Below are 13431 nucleotides of genomic sequence, written 5' to 3'. Positions count from 1 at the left end.
TTCACCAGTATTACTGAAAAAGATCCCTAAAAAGTGTAATAGGGACACATGTCTTTGAGTTCCAGTATAATCTTACATTCACTGACAATCTTCAGTCAGTGAACATGCTTTCAGTTTCAGTTTCCCTTCTTGTACTTTTTCTTAAACTTGTAATTTCAGCAAACTTATATAGTAAATGTTGTATCACTGAAAAAAATCCCAAAATAGTTAAAAGGGACATGTACTTTATGTGTAACTTTTCCTTACTATTATACCTAACGCAATTTTCTTTATGTTTCTTTCTCATCATAAAATAGGGAGAGATTGTTGATCATCTCTCTCATTGATTTGATGATTATCGTTTTTACCCATCGAAGTATTATGTTTCTGTCTATTCAATTCTAGCGATTGCCACTGAGTCTGTTAAGTGATCGTTGAAGTGGTATTCATTGATTACAACGTGGTCAAGTAATCCTACAGTGACAATTATACTTCAAGGACAAAACTCACACCCAAGAACCTTCAGCAAAAGTCAAAAGACTGAAACTGAAGATCAGTGCCTAGTGCATTGGTGATTTGAAATGGTATTCCTTGATTACAACCTGGTCAACATATGTGTAATGACTGCACAAGCCTCAGTGAATGTTGAAGAGACCTCCAGCGTTATTCCAACATTCACCAATCAAATGAAGCTTGCCATGCACGATTGTTTTTGTCTCGTCCTTCCACACACAAAGGACAAACCCACACCCTCTCAAGAGTATAGTACAACACGGAGCCGATTAGTCGACTCTAATGCCAACCATCTCTATGAAAGGATGTCTGCTTATGAATAGATAAAAATATTATTCACTATAGCAAAGGACAAGCTTTCCTCTAAAAGCTTGATGCATGTTCTGCCTCTTTTGAATTGCATTTAATGCAATGGGTATAAATAGCTGAGTGGTCTCTCCACTCATGCATGATGCGATACAATCATATTAGAATTCCTCTCTAATTCTAAGACACATACTGAAGAAGAACACACTTATGTCTTATCTCTTTCGGCAAATCTCATATATTTGCTAAGTATATCTGTGTGTATCTCTAGATTGTTTTAGATAGGTTTCTTTACCTTGTCTATTCTGCAAACATTCTGTAAAAATCTGTATTGATCTTTCTTTATTAGTATATATTTTCAAAATTGAAAGTTATTGTGTTTGTATTCTTCCCCTCCCCCCCCCTTCTACAAACTGATCACCTCTAAACTCTTGTAGATCCGGCTAGGACCAACAAGAAAATACCCCTATCTCTTATACTAAGGTTCTGGTACTAACTAAAACAATCCATCACGCACTAAACAATATTTAATAATCAAAATCTCATACATTTCCATACATCATGTACCCATAATGTACAAACATTTCAGGATATATTTACATTATGACATATCAACTATATGGGTTAACAAATTCTTTTGTCATAATAGAACTTTCTTCCTTACATCTTCCCCTTGTCTTTATTCTGAGATGTTGGATGACCTGCAAAACAATTCATTACAACAATTGAGGGTTAGACCAAAAGGTCTAGTGAGTGAACTACCCTCTTATAAACATAATTTACTACAGATTCGAAGATAGTTCAAACCAAAATTTTTACATTAATTTAATATCTTAGAAATCCTTCCAATCCATCTATCATGGTTACACCGTCATTTCATCTATCGCAGTTACATTGTCATCTCATCTATCGTGGTTACATCACCATCTCATCTATCGCAGTTACACCGCCATTTCATCTAACAAAAGCCAACCAGATAGTACTTAATTCTTGAAAAAATAATTGTACAACACTTAGTCGTATCTAGACAAAACTATGTCCGGAAAGGAGGTTACCAGACAATGCTTTGATCTTATCCAGACAACACTCTGTCCGGTGAAGGGTTACTAGACAACCATATGTCTTGTTCAGCCAACACTATGTCCGGTAAATGGTTATCGGACAATACTTTGTCTTATCCGAACAAGCGTTGATCGGTGAGGGGTCCAATCCAAACACTGCTTTGACCGGTGAGGAGTCTCATCTTGGACACTGCTTTGATCAGTGAGGGCTCCTATCCGGACACTCCTTTGACTGGTGAGGAGTCTTATTCAGACAATACTTATTCGGTGAAGGGTCCTTACCGGATTACCTTGTGAGCGATGAAGGGCCCTCATTGGTCACTGCCTTATCCAATGAGGGACCTCAACGGACAAGCCTTATCCGATGAGAATTCTTCTTGGGAGGTTTATTGGGCGATGAAGCCAACAGTAATATCAATGCAATTAAAACCCATCCATACAACATAAACTAGAATTCTAGCAGTATATACTGTGAAGATATAACAACCAGATATATCCAAAGTAGTAGGAAACTCACCTTCGCCAAAAACTGAATTTGATAATTGCTTCTGCTTCTATATCCTTCAATTCTTTCCAAGATAAATGTTTAGAGAGAGAAAATTGTAAAATCTTTCCCACTCCACACATACTTACTATAAATAGTAAGTACAATGAAGCATACTTGATTGGGGCGGTTAATGAGCAGGCACCTCCCCTCCCCCACATGCAGCGATCCCTTAAAAATAATAACCATAAAGGTTATAGTTCTTTTCATAAACTAAGATAAGAAAAGAATTATAAACTTATTCCTCTACAACCTTTAAATACCAAATTCTAACACCAAATTTTCCATTAACAAATACTTTACAACCCGATCAACTATATCTAAAAACCGAATATTACATAAAGCTATGTTTTTAGTTTTGATGTTTTAAAATTTTATTCTTGGTAGTGTGAGAATTGAGTTTTGGTTGCGTAACTCAATCTTAAATTCTATCGATCGATCAAGAGGTAAACTTGTCAAGTCTTTTGGAAATACTTCCGGAAACTCTTTTACAGCTGGAATACCCTCCATCTAAGTCTTTTATATCTTCACATCAATTGCATAAGCAAGAAAACTAACACATCCTTTATGTACGTAATTTTGAGCCTTAAAACAAAGATAAGCTGGAATAACGATCCCGCCTGTCACCATAGATTATAACCGGTCCCTTCCCTGGTAAATCTATATGAATCATCTTTTTATTGTAGACTATATTAGCTTGATTTTTAGCCAACCAGTCCATTCCTATGATTATTTCAAACTCTCTTAAGGGTATGAGAAATAACTGTATGGGTACCTCACACCCTTTTACATTTATGGAACAATCGTCAAAAACTTCTTTAGCCGATACTTCACTATCATTTGTTGTTTCTACTACCAATACCTCATCTAACACTTTAGATTCTAAGTGTGTGCAACTAACAAAAGATGGTGATTCAAAAGAACGATCTGCACCAGAATCAAATAAAACTTTGGCACATATTGAATTAACAAATAATGCACCTGTCACCACTTCAGGATGTTCTTCTGCCTCGCCTATCATCATCTGAAAGGCTCGCCCTCTAGCCATTGTCTCACCAAGTCCTGTTTTTCCAAGACCACTTGGAATATTACGATTTACTGTTGGTCCGCGATTAGGTGGAATATAACCAGATCCTCGGCCCCTAAAATACCCAGATCTTCGGCCCCCAGCAAAACTCGATCCTCATCCCTTACCTTGCAGACAATCAACATTTACATCCTAAGAGGAATTGCACGTAAACCATCTTCATACCATTCAACAATCTATGGCTTTATGCCCTGACTCCTGACATTTATAACATGTTCATGACTTTGTATTGCAGTTTCCTTGGTGTACTTTATGACATCGCGCACATGCTTTATCAGCAAACCTTGAGATTGATCGATTCAGATTTTCTGTAAACCTTGATCTACAAAACTTAATTGTTACAGTTTCCCCTTTCCTTTAATCCCCAACCCTTTCTTGTCGTTGGTGATTGATATCCTATTCCAGGATTTCTGCAGCATCAACCGCTGCCTGAAATGTAATCGGGTTTCTAGATATCATATATTTTCGGAGATTAGACCCAAACCCCAAATATACTTCCTAAATTTACTACTTTCGGTTGCAATATATGCTTCAGCAAACCGAGACATTTCCATAAAAACCTCCGTATACAGACGAACCGACATATTACCCTGTTCCAACCGAAGGAAATCGTTCTCTAGCTTTCGAACAACAACTTCTATCAATATTGAATTTTAAATTTTACCACAAATTCCTCCCACAACTTGGTCTTTAAAATATTCGGATCTGAACTCGATAAAATATCCCACCAATATATAGTGCACTTGACCGCAATCTGGATACAACAAACATCACTTTATATTCTTCTGCACTTTTACTAGTTTGCAAACTTAATTCTATTTCTTTAAGCCAACATATCGCTTTAAAAGGGTCACTTTCCTTGGAAAACTTAGGGGGTTTACAAGAAAGAAACATCTTGATATCCCCTCCTTTTTGTACTGACAACGAAGTAGGGGGTACAAACGTTTTTTTTTGCCGGTGTACTAGCTCCGACTTCTTCCTGAAAATTTGGATTCCTTACTCCTTCCTGGTTATTTTGTGCAGAACGTCCCAGTAAATTTACCAAATTTTTTGGAAATTTTCCCAGTTCGGCTGCCAACACTTCCTGAGTAATGAAACCAGGATCATGAGCACGGCCCCTACCCCTTGCTCTATTTCTTCCATGACCTGACATAGAACTCTCTTGTGCGGATAATTCCTGTTAGTGTGAGTTTCTGGTTGAGTATTTCTTCCCCTTCCTCGTCCTCGGCTTCGACTTCGTGTTTCAATAGTCATAGTATTCCTTGGATCTTTCTCTCTATTTACTCTTCCCCTTCCTCTTCCATGGCCGGTAGAGGTTCTCCCAGATCGATTGAAATTATCTGCCATTCTTTCTTAATACTGATATTACTTTAATGTCCTTTCTGCCACAATAAACACATATAAGGTTATTCACATACCAAAGTATGATATCATGTTTACCCATAGGTCAAGTATCTGTAGCTCAAGATGACATCAATATCAGGTAATCTAACTTTATCATACTTATCATCATAATAGGTTCAACTATAACACATTGGTTCATAGTCCCTATGAAACCTATTATCACATATTTCACACCTTTAGTTTAAGTCTAAGTATCAAGAAAGTACCCAGATCCCTTAAACTAAGGCTTTGATACCAACTGAAACAACCCACCATGCAAATAATAGTACGAATTCATAGAATAAGACCATACATTACCAATTTACCCATAGTAAAATCATAATACATTCCAAAGTATATGTTTACATGGCAAGAGAAAGTATAGATTAACAAAAAATTATCAGTTATAACACTTTCTTCTTAATAATTCTTCTTTACATTTTTCCCTTGCCCTTATCTTGAGATGGTGAACGGCCTACAAAACAGATTAGTACAATAATTGAGCATTAGACCAAAAGGCCTAGTAAGTATATTTTTCTCATACAAATCATAACTTATTTCAAAATCCAAGATATATCAATCCTGGATCTTAATATAACATTCCATCATTCATCTATCGCGGTTACACAACCATTTCATCTATCGTGGTTACACCACCATTTCATCTAATGGCAGTTACCTGAAGTAATTATTTTGAAATTCATAGTCCTGTCCGGACAATACTATATTTGGAAAGGAAGTTTCCCGGACAGGCTTGATCTTATTCGGACAACACTATGTCCAGTGAAGGGTTATACAGTTATGTCTGGACATTCCATGTCCGATGTTGGTTCTTATCTGGACAACTCTTTAATTGGAGAAGAGTTCTGTTTGGACACTGCTTTGCCGGTGAAGGTACACATCTGAGAAAAAAACGCTTTGATCGGTGAGACACATATCCAGACACTTGCATGATAAGTAAAGGGTCTCATCCGGACACTACTTTGTCCGATTAGAGGTCTCATCCGGTCACTGCCTTGTCCAGTGAGTCTTGTTCTTGAAGATTAACCAGGCGATGAAACACAGTAATAATAAAATTTAAATCTTTCTTAAACACATATTCTAGCCTTTTTATCTAATTATACAATGATATCATAACATTCAGATATCCAAAGCAACATAAAACTCACCTTTGCTTTTGAATTCAGTCTTGGGAATTTACTTTTACTCTACTGTTACCTAAGTCCTTTGAAAGAGAATTGAAATTTTTCCTAAATCAGTAACCTTTCACTATTCAAATGTACTTGCTATTTATAGCAAGTGCATAGTCAAATTTCCATTTAAAATCATCCACTTACACATATACACACCTACACACACACACACACACAAACACACATATATATATATACATGTGTACTTTATTCAAACATAAATGTAAAGAAAGAATGATAGATCGATTCCTTTCCAACCCCTGAATGCCAAACATTAACCCCGAACTTTCCATTTCCACAAATTACATTATTACCGGAGCAATTGGTTAATAAAACCGAACATTACAAATATCAAAGAAAGAAGCTCATCTATGATTCAAAGAAATATGTATGGGATGACCCTTTCTTGTTTAAAATTTGTACAGATCAGGTGATTAGAAGATGCATCCTAAAAGAAGAAGTGACATCAGTTCTACAGTACTGCCATGCAGGACCTTGTGGTGGACATTTTGGAGAAAGTAGGACAGCATCCAAGGAACTACAATCAGAGCTATACTGGCCTATTTTGCACAATGATGCTCATAACTTTTTAAAAAGTTGTAATGAGTGTCAGAGAAGTAGAAATATCTCTAGAATAAACGAAATTCCTTTAAACGAAAATCTAGATGAATAATTATTTGATGTTTGGGGTATAGACTTTATGGGACCTTTTCCTCTATCCAATAATTGTGCCTACATATTGGTTGTTGTGGACTATGTGTCCAAATGGGAGGAAGCTATGGCTTGCCATTCCAATGATGCTAAAACAGTTGTCAAGTTTTACAAAAGCACATATTCACTAGATTTGGTACACCATGTGCTTTAATTAGTGATGAAGTCACTCACTTCATAAACAACTTATTAGTAGAAGTTCTTGACAAGTATGACATCAAGCATAGGGTAGCAACTACCTATCGTAAGACCAACGAAGTAGCTGAATTTTGAAATTGGGAGATAAAAGGGATTTTGGCCAAAGTAGTCAAACTACATAGAAAAGATTGGGCCTCTAAGCTAGATGATGCATAATGGGCCTTTCGGACTGCTTACAAAACCCTATTGGTATGTCTCCCTACAAATTGGTCTTTTGGATAAGCATGTCATTTACCTGTGGAATTGGAGCATAAAGCCTATTGGGCTATTAAGGAACTTAATATGAATTTAGATGAGGCCGGAAGAAAAAGAACTTTACAGCTTTGTGAACTGGAAGAACACAAGAATTTTTCCAATAGGAAAATACAAAAAAAAAAAAAAAAAAAAGATTCTTCCAAAAGAGTTCACTGAAGGTCAAAAAGTCTTGTTTTTTAGTTCTAGCTTAAAACTATTTTCTGGAAAATTAAATACTAGATGGACTGGACCTTTTGTTGTTGCCAAAGTGTACCCCTACAAAGTAATTAATTTGATAGATCAAGGAAGAGGTATTACTTTCAAAGTAAATGAACAACGGGTAAAATCTTTCTTTGATCTCATGGTTCTTATACAACCTATTGAGGTCATTTTTCTAAAATAATAGTTCATTATAAATATTGGGGTTTATATATATATATATATATATTTACGTAAAACTTTAATTTTATTTTTCTTTATTTTAGAATAATTATATATATATATATACATATTTTTTATACAAACTCTATTTTGTTTGTCTTTATTTTAATTTTATTTGTCTTTATTTTAGAATAATTATTATTTACTTTGGGCTACCCTTATACTCATTCTTGGGCTAAGACATGAACCGTAAGCCTACGACCCATATTTTTTTTTTCTTTTTCTTAGCAAAACAGGCCCAACAAGATGAAGCCCAGATCATAGCCTGCAAGTTGTACCAGTCCAGTTCATTGTTGTGTCTTCGTCTTCAACTTCTAAACTCTCTCAGTCTCACAGTACTCCCCATTGTATGACTTCGTAAGCCACAACTCATCCAAAACCTGAATTTTCAACGTGATTAGACTTCATAAGAGTGTGCTCCTGGAGAAACCACGAGAAAATTACAAAGTTCTGAGCATTCAACCTCTTTGCCCGATACGGTCAGTACATTCATCTGATCAAGGTTTGAAAATTTGAGATCAAAACTTGGAGAAGAAGCATAGCAACCTTAAAACTCGTTTAGTCACTGTTCATGCAGCATTTACACCTCTTATAGCCACTGTTCACCACCTCCATTTCCCCTCTTTCGTTTGACGGCAATCATAAAATTCAGGCCTCGAAAGAGGGAGGCATCCTCTGGTAATGTAACTCCAACACACACTGAAAGCTCTAGAACTCATGTGAATGCTCAACAAGAACAGCCCATCAATGTTGTTCCCATTAGGCAGGTTCCTTTTGTTGAACCACGACCTGAATTTTAGCCACAACCCCAGTCACAACCACAGCCTGAACCATAACCATTACCACGATATTATGTCACCCTAGAATGACAGGAAGCCAAGCTAAAGGTACAAAAAAGATCAAGCCTTTTAAGCAAAAGAAGGGAACTATCATATCTCTGTCTGATGATATGGATCACCATCTAAGAAGCAAGCACCACAAAGGGAAGGCACTTCTAACCCTTTGGACACATTGGCAGAAGCTATTGGATCACAAATGGTCACACCACCAGTATCACCTAGCATCACTTCAAGGCTCCAGGTAGGTTTACATATTACTCAACCTTTAACTATGAACTTGCTGTCTAGTTTCCCTCAATACCCTCAAGCCAATATTGGCATCATGTTGAGGAAGTCTGTAGATGAGGCTATTACAGCCTCTAATGAAGTCCTAGGAATTAGGAAAGCAACTTGTGCACCTACTATCACTATGGTTCAGGTTGAACCTTCTATGGCCACTAAAATAACTCAAAAGGGCATATCATCCCTTCAGAAATCTGTAAGTGAGGCTCTGGAAACAATGGATAGGATCATTAGAGTGGGACCTTCCACAGATCAAACCCCTATGAAGGCACCTATTAAATCAACCCCTGTGCCACAATCTGTTCAGGTTGCACCTGTTGAACCACCCTTTATTGAGGCTGCACCTATTGAACCACCCTTTGTTAACTCAACAACTTTTGAATCAATATCTGTTGAGAAAGTTCATATAACCCCAGCCTTTGATGAACCTATTAATCCATCCTCAGAAACTGTTGAAACTACTCCATTTAACCTAACATATTTAAACCAGTTCAAACCAACAATACAAAACTAGACCCTGAACCTATGGAAACCACTACTGTTACATCCAAACCTGGTGAAACCATAACCCCTTTACCACCCACATTGTCTCAATCCACGAATTAGACTTTCCTTTGGGCCTTACATCCTCAAACCATAAAATGACTTAAAAGGACTCAAATCCACCCTTAACACCCCTCACACCTATAGAAAACCCCTCTGAACCCCATGATGGACCTATTATATCACCCCCACAGTCACCTAAATCCAACCAATCCATTATGCCTAGTCCTGCTAATACATTTGTGATAGTTGGTCAAGAAAACATGGAACCTCACAACCCATTTCACTCTGGAACCCATGACTACTATGAAGGGCACAATTATGTACATAATATCCCTATGCACAACAGCCACCATGATGAACAAGAGAGCGAAGAACATGATACTAGTGCAAGTATGAAAGCCAGAGAAATGAAGAAAAAGGGTATGTCTAGAGTTAAAACAAGAAGTACAAAGAGAAGAAGGGTTGTTAGTGAGCAATCTGTTGAGGAAGGTGAATTGCTAAACAAGCAAAGAAGAAGAAAAGAACAGGGAAGCAGTTTGACTCCTGTCCAGGTATATATTTAAAACCCAAACGTCTATTCAGCACACCACTTGCAAGAAAGATTTCTTGCAATTTTCAGTGAAAGTTGGGGTTATGCCTAAGGGGTTTTCACCTCAACTGTTATTAGCCAACCCTTCCATTAGAGCAATTATTGATACTTTGGGTTGAGAAATGCTTTATGAGGTCCCTAACCAATATAACATAAATGGGATAGGGAATTTTACACTGAGGTGGCAGTAACTGATGTGGTAGAGTTAAGGGTAAGAAAGACCCATGTCTCTTATTCGCCAAATGTACTCAATGATCTATTGGAGCATATTCCATCTTCACATTCAAAGCTGGATAAATTAACTGTTGAATGCTCTGACTTTGAATATGATGAAATTCTGGCTAGATTAGCAAAGGAAGGGACTGTTTGGAGTTTCAAGGGTAGGGTTAGGATTTTAAAGACCCAATATTTGAAGCCTGAGGCCAACCTTTGGTTCTATTTATTGATCACATATCTCTCAATAAAACTAATAATTAAGTTGAGAATAACCGAATTATATAGTTTGGATGAATAAAATGATGAACACTCAAAAACAATTTATGAACATTCAAAGAATATACTTGAGTGTCAAAGGTTTCACTTTATTTCAATGATTGTGAAAAACGTAGAAAGAGAGTCAAAGATTACAATAGGCCAAACTACCTATTTATACTAGTAATCTAGCTAAGAAGATAACTATCTAGTGAGACTATTTACCTAATCTTCTAAGAAAAGATAAAGCTTATCTAAACATGGATAATCAACAAAACAAGATAAACTTTGCAGAATCCAACTGTTGATTAGTCATCTCCAGCTGTCTTCCATGGGGCTTTATTTCAACCTTATCTTCATATCTTCATTGCATGCTTCTGGTTGAACTAGTGAGGAAAACTTCAAGTGTTGATAACCAGAGGGGCTATGAAGATGCTCTTTCCATCGCATCTCTGGTCAATTCATTGACCCTCTGGTTGTTCTTCAGACTTAGCCGTTTTTCCTTGAAGTCTTCCATCGGCCTTCTGGTTCTTCATCGCTTGTTTTTCTTCATTACTTTTACACATAAGAATTATGGGGTCTAACACTATTTCATGAGGCATACTCTGCATCCAACTAGCCATGATACAAACCTCTGTTTTGAAAGATTCTTTATAATCTACTTCATCTTGGAAACAAAGCCATTTGATGTTGGAAGGATGATCTGTTCCAACATCAAAGCCTGTGTTGAAAGAACAAATGGAAAGCAGCTTAACCCCTCATTAATCCACAAGTTGATGCAAAAGGCCCAAGTATTGGCCCTACCTACAGACTTGATGTCTATGGAGAAAACTTCCATGGACAATAAAAATTTGGACAGGCTTCTAAGAGTGAATGCAAAGGCCCAGCCTGAAACAACTAGTCTGTCATGGTAACTTTGAAGACTGAACTACTCAAAGCAATGAAGGATCATTCAAATGCTTTAAAGCAGACTGTGTTGAAGAAGCATCATAAGATGAAGAAGAAGGTTGCTGAGTTGAATAAAGAGGTGGATAGTTTGAAGAAAGAGAGGGTGCAATGGGCAGAATACAAGCTGCAGAAGCAAAGGATCCTAAGGGCTTCTCTAAAGCATGGAAAAGCCATGACTGCCATTAAACTGCCACCTCCACCAAAGTCCATCCTGCTGCAACAATTAGACTCTCCTACTCAATCTGAGTAGGACAGGTTCTATCTTCTTCCCACTTTTGCATAATAATTTGTTATATAACTTATAGATGAACATGAACATTAGGACCATTTGTTGTTTGCTCTTTCCTGTTTGCTTTTTGTTGTTTAACCATTTCCTATTTAGTCTTTGCTGTTTAACTATTTCCTATTTAAGTCATCGATGTTTAACCATTTTCTATTTAGTCTTTGTTGTTTAAGCATTTCCTATTTAGTCTTTGTTGTTTATGCATTTCCTATTTAGTCTTGTTGTTTAATCATTTCCTATTTAGTCCTTGTTGTTTAACTATTTCCTATTTAGTCTTTGTTGTTTAACTATTTCATATTTAGTCTTTGCTATTTTTACTATTTGTTGATTAGACCTCATGTTAATTAATTTTTGTTGTCTAGTAGTTACTGTACATAAGAGACAATCCATCTCTTTTGGGTCATCCATATCTTAGAAGATGTGGCATGCTATTCAGCCCAATTGGGACATTTGTTGTTTAAATTTGTTGTGTTCATTTTATATTTCAGTTTGTTGTTTCCTTAATGTTCCTTCTTTGTTTTTCATGACCAAATCTTTTGTTAGTGCCACGTCTGTTTTCTTAATGCCACACCTGCATAGTAAAATTTTACTTTGGTAAGTTTGTTTTGCTGTTTTTAAGTATTATCTTAGCTTTGTTTTTCTGTTTAGTGCTTTTTGATGTTTTAATCAGCTCAGACAGATCATTGTCTCTGGAACAGCTTTAAGCCATAGGCATACCTGTTTTAAGATGATTTTCTGTTGCCACAATTGAGGCTCTTTGTTGTTTTAAGTGATAAGCATACCTATACCTGTGATCATGCATGTTCTTTTGTTGTTTTGACCATTTCTTGCTTCATTTCTGTTTGCAAAAACAGACCCTTTTATCTTAGACATATGTTTTGTTGTATTAACCATCTCAAGGGTTCAAACAGTGTTTGCTTTAACTACTGTTTGAGCTTGTGTGTCCAAATCACTGATCAATCTTAATAATCTTCATAAGAACAATGTGGCAGATCTGGATTTTCATGTAAGAACATCATATGAACATTCATAAGGATCTTGAGAGAAAAGGTCAAATGGTCAAACTCTCTATTATGTACGTAATCTTATAATTGAGCTCTCTACCACACTAATTACAAAGACTAAACCATATTTATATGGTCAAACTACAAAGACAAGTCAAAGTCAAACTTCTAAAGAAAAGTCAAACATGCTGAGTTTTACAATTAGACTATTTATAAACTTTTAAGACGAATACAATTAATACTGATTTCTCAGTCCTAACATTCGCCCCCTTTGTATTCAGACTTGAAAGAAAATTCTGCGCTTTGAGTACTTGTTTGAACTTTGAAACTTTATGCACAATATGTCTTCTTCAAAATGAAATCTTCAACTTGAAATCTTTAAACAATCAATTGTTGAGATAGATCTTCTAGCATTCTCCCCCTCGAATGTAGAATCACATTGATCTTCTCTTTTAACAATGTAGATCAAAAATAATCTTCAGAAACACTGTATAAGATGTGATCTTCAAAGGATCTTCAGAAAACAAATCTTCAGTAAACTTTTGTGAAAAATGATCTTCACATTCAACATCTCTCAGTCATTGTAGTACACAAATAATCTTTCTTAAATCATCTTCAGTCGCAGTTCTTCTTTTGAGTCTTTTGCCATTATCGAAGTTACTCCCCCTTGATCTTTGCATCAAATCCCCTTTTAACAATGTTCGGAAATGAATATTTCATTCATTATTACATATACTCCCCCTTATGATGAAATGAGAATCATGCCATCATACAAAAGATGAATGAAATTTTCCGAGTAAGCCGTCAAATCATGAAATT

This window comes from Cynara cardunculus, assembly GCF_001531365.2.
Source record: "Cynara cardunculus var. scolymus isolate 2C chromosome LG 2, CcrdV1, whole genome shotgun sequence".
NCBI classification, from domain to species: Eukaryota; Viridiplantae; Streptophyta; class Magnoliopsida; order Asterales; family Asteraceae; genus Cynara; species Cynara cardunculus.
This window is presented reverse-complemented; position numbering follows the sequence as displayed.